Source organism: Petaurus breviceps, unplaced genomic scaffold (assembly GCF_028583685.1).
Source record: "Petaurus breviceps papuanus isolate PSGF00001 unplaced genomic scaffold, PetGlider_PUasm1.0 183, whole genome shotgun sequence".
NCBI classification, from domain to species: Eukaryota; Metazoa; Chordata; class Mammalia; order Diprotodontia; family Petauridae; genus Petaurus; species Petaurus breviceps.
In genome coordinates, this window is record NW_027185791.1 from 2,758,376 (window position 1) to 2,764,704 (window position 6,329).

General features: G+C 47.6%; 1 protein-coding gene across 5 annotated transcripts in view; it reads right to left on the minus strand.

The window, feature by feature from the left end:
- The window catches only part of SPIN1 (spindlin 1), a 121,515-nt gene extending 120,513 nt beyond the window's left edge, over positions 1-1,002 (minus strand). The window contains exon 1 of one of the 5 annotated variants that reach the window (XM_069087810.1): positions 920-1,002. The gene's annotated coding sequence lies outside the window, so the exon portion shown is untranslated. Of the gene's footprint in view, positions 1-288; positions 633-680; positions 861-919 lie in introns of those variants that run through there. The other 4 variants (XM_069087811.1, XM_069087807.1, XM_069087808.1 and 1 more) reach the window with 4 other exon arrangements.
- Between the last annotated feature and the right edge of the window lie 5,327 nt (positions 1,003-6,329).

Below are 6,329 nucleotides of genomic sequence, written 5' to 3' on the forward strand. Positions count from 1 at the left end.
GAGGAGTGTGTGGGACAAAGAACCGAGGCTCGGACGGGGGGGGGGGGGGTGCTGGGAGCACAGCGCAGGAGGACAGCGGAGGCGGCGGGGCAGAGAGGTCCCGCGGCGTGGGGGGGTGGGGGGTGGAGGAGGCAGGACAGCGCCCCCCTGCGGGCGCAGGAGGCGGGACGACATCGCCGCTGCTCCCTCCGGAACTGCTCCCCAGGCTGCGGAGGAGCAGCCCCGGGGCTGCCGCGGTCTCCACCCCGGCTCGCTCCCGCCCTCCCCCGAGGCCGCCTCCTTTCTTACCTGGGCCGGTGCGGGCAGGAGGAGCGAGTCCCCCGAGTCGGGTCTCCGTCCTCGGTGCGGGAAGAGCCGGGCTAGGAGCGGCTGCAGCTTTGCAAACTGCCCCCCCGAGGCTGCCCAGGGGCGGTTTGGGGGGCTTCCCGCCTGCGCCCCCGCTGCCCTCACCCACCCCTGCTCCCGGGGCTCAGACTTCCCAAGTCGGCCTCAGCCGCTGCTGCTCCTGCTGCTGCTGCCTGTCCGCGGCGGCGGCGATGGTGGCGGCGGCTCCAGCTCGCTTCTCGCCCCCCCTCCGCCTCCGTCTCCACAGCGGCTTCTCTGCCACATTTGGATCCCCACCCCACCCCCCCCCCTCCTCCTCCTCCTCCTCCTCCTCCTCCCCTCCTTCCGTGTCTTACTCTCCGCTCTGGCGTCCCTGCCAGGATAGAGGCCTCACCTTCCTGCCAAATAGTGAGCCGCCCGCATCGAGCTGTTCAAAACACGCTCACCCATACCCACGGCCCCTCCTCCCCTTCCCAAAAACCAAAGCCAGACACCCAGCTTTCCCCTCCCCCACTTTCTACTTCCCACACACAGCTCCCCTCCCCCCTCCCTCCCCAGTAGCCAGCCTCCTAGAGCGCAGGCGCATTCAGCCCACCGAAATGCGACAAGGAGAGCGTAGGAAACCAACAGCCTCACCAGTCGGGCCGGGATCGCGCTGCGCAGCCGCAAAGAGAAAGCAGCAGGATTTTTTTTTTTTTTCCCTTCCATGCCCTTGCTACCTGGTGGGAGGAGGGAGTGGCCGAAGGAATTAGAGGGAAACTGAAGATGGGGGAGGAGTGACATCGCTGCGGAGAACCGGAGGAATGTCATTCATGCTCCAGGGCTTTAGGAGGTGAAGGAATTGTGGAGGCAGGTTTTCCTAAAATCCAGTGGCCAGTCGGAAGGCGATTTGCAGATGGTCCCTTTAAATCCAAAATTTAAAACGATGCTCGTTTTAGTTCGCATATAAATATCTACCAAATCAGGATACAAAGGTAATTTCATTTATGAAACTCTGGCTAGGATTGTAAGACAACCACAGGCTTTTAAAAAGATGAACCTTGGGTGGCAGAGAGCAGATCTGCTCTGTTCCACTCAATTTAAGCTTCATCTTGGAGGATTTTAATATAGGGAATATCTCATTGCTGAAGTAGGTCTTCTAAGCTATTAAGAATTACCACTAAGGTAGACCATTCCCACTGTTCCTTTCCAAGACGCTCACTAAACATTCTTTTCTTCCCTTCCAGCCATACACTCCCTCCCCTACACTATTTCGGGATCTAACACTTTCGCATCAAGCCAAGGGGATGTTTCGTTTGATTGTTCACTGAAACGATCTCTGGCTTTAAGACCAACCCGGAAAGCATTAGAACAGTAAATCACACCTTAGGTTTGTAATCACGTTTTTATTTTACCACTATTGTACGGGTACTATCCTCTCCAAAACTATCATATCAGTCAAACAAGAAATAGTTCTTACTCTCTTTTCCTTCTCTTGGTAACCTCATCAGCTTCCAATGGTTACACTGTCAGCTCTATGAAGATGACTTATCTGTATAACTCATCTGTATATTACATCCCAGTATCTCCTCTGAGTTTCAGTCCTTCCTCAGTGCCTATTGGACATTTCAAACTGGATGCTCTGGAGACATCTGAAACTCATTATGTCTAAAACGGAACTCATTATATTTCCCCTAAACCTTCCCCTCTTCCAAGCTTTCCTATTTCTGTGTAGGGCTAAGCCATCCTGACAGTCTCTCAGTTTTGTAATGCTGTGGTCTCTGATTCTGAATCCCTGTAGGCCATCATCCAAACCCCATTCCTCACCCTTTCACCCCAAAGTTTCAGCCCAGTGCTACCTACCCTGCCACCAGTGCTATTTCACTTTCTGGAATGCCTGCTCCATAGAGGGGAAAAAAAGCCCTTCATTGTGAATTTTTTCCTCTCCCTCTACTTCCATCTTCTAGTAATCAAAGAGACCTGGTTCCCCACTAATAACATGGCTTCTCTGGTCACCCTTTCCAGTACTTGCTTAATTTTCACTCATTCCCCTCATTCAAGATGGAGGAATTGGACTACTCCTTGCATCCAGTTTCCACTTCAGTTTCTCCTATTTCCTTCACCCAGTAAATGCTCCCACATTGAGGTTCATGTAATCCATATCTACCATTCAATTAAAATCCTGGTAGCAGTTGTCTACAGCCGTCTAGGTCTCTCCTCTTGATTCCTCAGTGAGCTCAGAACCTGGCTCATAATTTTTTTCTTGCCCAACTCCTGCCCTCATACTAAGGGAATTCAAGGTACATATTGACTCCCTCACCCTAACCACTCAATTCCTCCATCTTCTCACTTCCTATGAACTATTCCTCCCTCCATCTCACCTCAGTCACATGCCTTTGCATAATAAAGTCATACCCTAAATCTTACTGATAAGATATGGGCTCTGGGAGACCCCTTGAGATCTCCTTGAGTCCTTGAGGTACAGGCTCTGGGAACCTCCCTTGGATTCTTGATTAAATCATCCCATTTAATGAGGCATTTGCATGAGGCAAAAAGCCTTACATTATGGCTGGGCCCAAACCTCTAGCCTAGTTACTAACTATTAACTCTAGCCCAGTTACTAGCCTAGCCCTCCATTGTTCATCTACTTGCCACCCTTGAGCCTATCAAAATATGGATCCATCTGTGAACTGGCCTAGCCCACCATTGTCTGTAGTCTCCAGGTGTCCTCCCACCCTTAATCACTCATTGACCTCATTAACTCCTCCTGAAGGCCCTCCCCAAACTCCTCCCCTAGGCCACCCCTAGATTCACCCCCCCCAACCTTTTGTATATAAAACCCCACCCTGTCTTCCAGAGTGCCATAGAATAGTGAGAGCACCATAGAATGACCTAGCATGGGCTTACTCTGTGTCTAATGCAAGCCAACTTTTAACAAACTTTACTTTTCTTTGGCTGAGATAAGAATTCATTTGGCAGGACCCGGCAGTGTTGCTATTTTGGGGTCTCCAAAGCAACCCTAACCCTCTTAGTGGGTAACCTCTTCATTTTTATGGTTCCCTGATGCCGGAAACACTGCTAATCTCAAGCTCTTCTCCAGCTGGGACTGGAAGGTACATAAGCCTCTCTCTTTCCCTAGTACCTGGGAAGTGTTTTGTTTTTGTTTTTGTTTTGTGGGATTGTGTGTGTGTGTGTTTGGGGCCTGACCTCTCAGGTCCCTTTAGGTCAGATAGCTAGGAGGCTGTTTCCTGCTCAGCCTGGCCTCAGGTTCTTGGTCCTGTTTCGTTATTTTGGAGGACAAGGACAGACACCCCATCTGGAAGTGTAAACCATATTCTTTCAATTCTCTTAGTGCTAGAGAACTGGGAAAACTTTAGGTACTTTTTTGTGTTTTTTGTTTGTTTTTTCAAGGCTTACTCTCAAACCTTCCTTTATGGAGGAAGGGACTTCCAAGACTTCCAATGCCTGCAGCTCCCAAAAGTTCGCCTTTGGGTTGTATCTTACAACATTGGAAAAAAATTAGTTCTCTGGAGACCCCAAAATATCCAGAGCCTGTACCTCATCACTTAGATAATCTTCTACACCTCCCTTATCAACTCACTTTTCCACTCTCCACAGCAACTATTCCAAACCTTTTCATTCCTCCTCAAATCTCCCATGACTGCCCTTCACCCCATCCTCTCAACTGAGAATTTAGACCCTTATTTTACAGGAAAAAAACAATTGAGGTCATTCACAAAAAACTCATATCACACCTCATATCACACAGATGTCTTCTGTCATTATTTCCTCTTTCATCCTTGTCTCACATGGGATTGCTCTATTCCTTAACAAGGGAAATGTTATACCTGTATAAGCAATCCCATTTCATTCCTTCTACAACAGATTACCCCCTCTGACATCCCCACTCTCTTACTTGTTTTCAATTTCTCCTTGTCTACTGTCTGTTTCCCTACTGTCTAGAAAAATGTTCATTTCACCCTCATTCTCAAAAAGCCCTCACTTGATCCTTTCATCCCCATAATTATCATCTTAGATGTCTTCTGTCATTTGTGGCTAAACTCCTTGAGAAGGCCTTCTACAATAAATGCCTCCACTTCCTTTTCTTAACTAACCCCTTACATCAGCTTCCAACCTCATCATTCCACTGAAACCGCCCCCTCCAAAGTTACCAGTGATCTCTTAGTTGAAAAATTCAATGTTCTTCTCTCAGTCCTCATTCTTCTTTACATCCCTGCAGCTTTTGCCACTGTCAATCATTCCTTCTTCCTTGATACTCATTTCTCCCTAGGTTTTTCAGGACATTATTCTTTCCTGTTTCTCCCATATCAGATTGCTCCTTCTTGGTCTCTGCTGAATTCTCATCCAGGCCATGCTCTGTGATCATGGGTGTCCCATTGGGCTCTGTCCGGGGCCCTTCTCTGTTCTCCCTCTACTCTACTTCATTTGGTGATCTCATAAGCTCCCATGGATTTAATTATCATCTCTATGCCAATGATTCTCAAATCAACCCTAAGTTCTCTGCTAACCTCCAATTTCATATCTTCAATTGCCTTTCAAACATGTAGAACTGATTGTCTAGTAGACAGTTTTCTTGAACTCAACATGTCTGAAACATAACTCATTCTCTTTCCTCCTAAGCATTCTCCCTTCCAAACTTTCCCATTATTGTCAAGGGAACTGGGTACCACCATCTAAGCTTACAACTTAGGTGTCATACCCATCTCCTCACTCAATTACCCTTCATATCCAATCTGTTGCCATGGCCCATCAGTTTTGCTTTGCAACATGAAGCAAACATGCTACCTCTCCTTTGATACTGCTATTACCCTGGTATATGATGGGGGACGGGATCCCAATAGGTTCAGCAGGAACCCTGATCTCATCCAAGACCAGAAAACCTGCAATATCTCTGGAAAGAATTCAAGGTCTCAGGCTTAATTGGAGTGAGAGTTGTAGAAGTTTATTGTTACGCTCCCATGAGAATCCGGCAAGAGTCCTTTAGGGGACCTGCAAGTGAGGGGGGGTACATGCTTTTACCTTTAAAGGGTAGGGCTGCCATTGTCAGGGCTCACCTGACAGGAGGGGCCTCAGTGCATAGACAAAGGTCAGAGCTGACCAAGAGGAGCATGTGAATAGATAGTTTAGGTAAGATTTGGGCCAGTCCCAAGGAGACAAAAGGCAAACATAAAGGAGGATGTGGGCCAGGCCCAGAAGAAATGAAGAGATTAAGTAAGAACAAAAGGGGTCTCAGGGTGTTGCCTAGGTGGAGTGTGGGATAGGGAGAAGGGGCAGAGCTCTAGGGTGGGAAAGGACAAATTGCAGTTACAACTTCACAGACTGGTTTTACAAGTTGGTTTCACAAATTGATCTAGAGCCCAGGTACCCCATCAGTATAGACCCTCATTATAATACTTCGACTACTGCAATAGCCTGCTTTTGCCTGCCTTAAGTCTCTCCCATTCCAATCCATCCTCCATTTAGTCACCAAAATTATTTTCCTAAAGTGTAGTATGACCATGGCATTCCCCTACTCAATAAATTCCAGTGATTCCCTATCACCTCTGGAATCAAATACAAAATCCTCTGTTTGGTATTTCAAGACTTTGTAACCTAGCCCTCTTCCCCTACCTCAGTCTTCTTAGATTTTATTCCCATACATGTAGTCTTCAGTCCTTTGATACTGGCCTTCTTGTTCTTCCATGATCAAAGCACTTTATCCCTAGGCCCCAGACATTTTTGCTAACTGTCCTCCCTGCCTAGAATGCTCTCCCTCCTCATCTCTGACTTCTGGCTTCCCTGGTTTGCTTCAAGTCCCTAACTAAATCCCATTTCTCAGGCTTTTCCACAAGGCATTTTAATTCTACTGTCTTCTGGGGAGAAAAAAATCAAATCTGGCCTCAGACACTTGACATATTTACTAGCCATGTGACTTAACTTAGTCACTTAACCCCAATTGCCCTCCAAAAAGCCAAAAAAACAAACAAACAAAAATCCTACTGTCTTTCCTCTGTTGTTTATTTCCT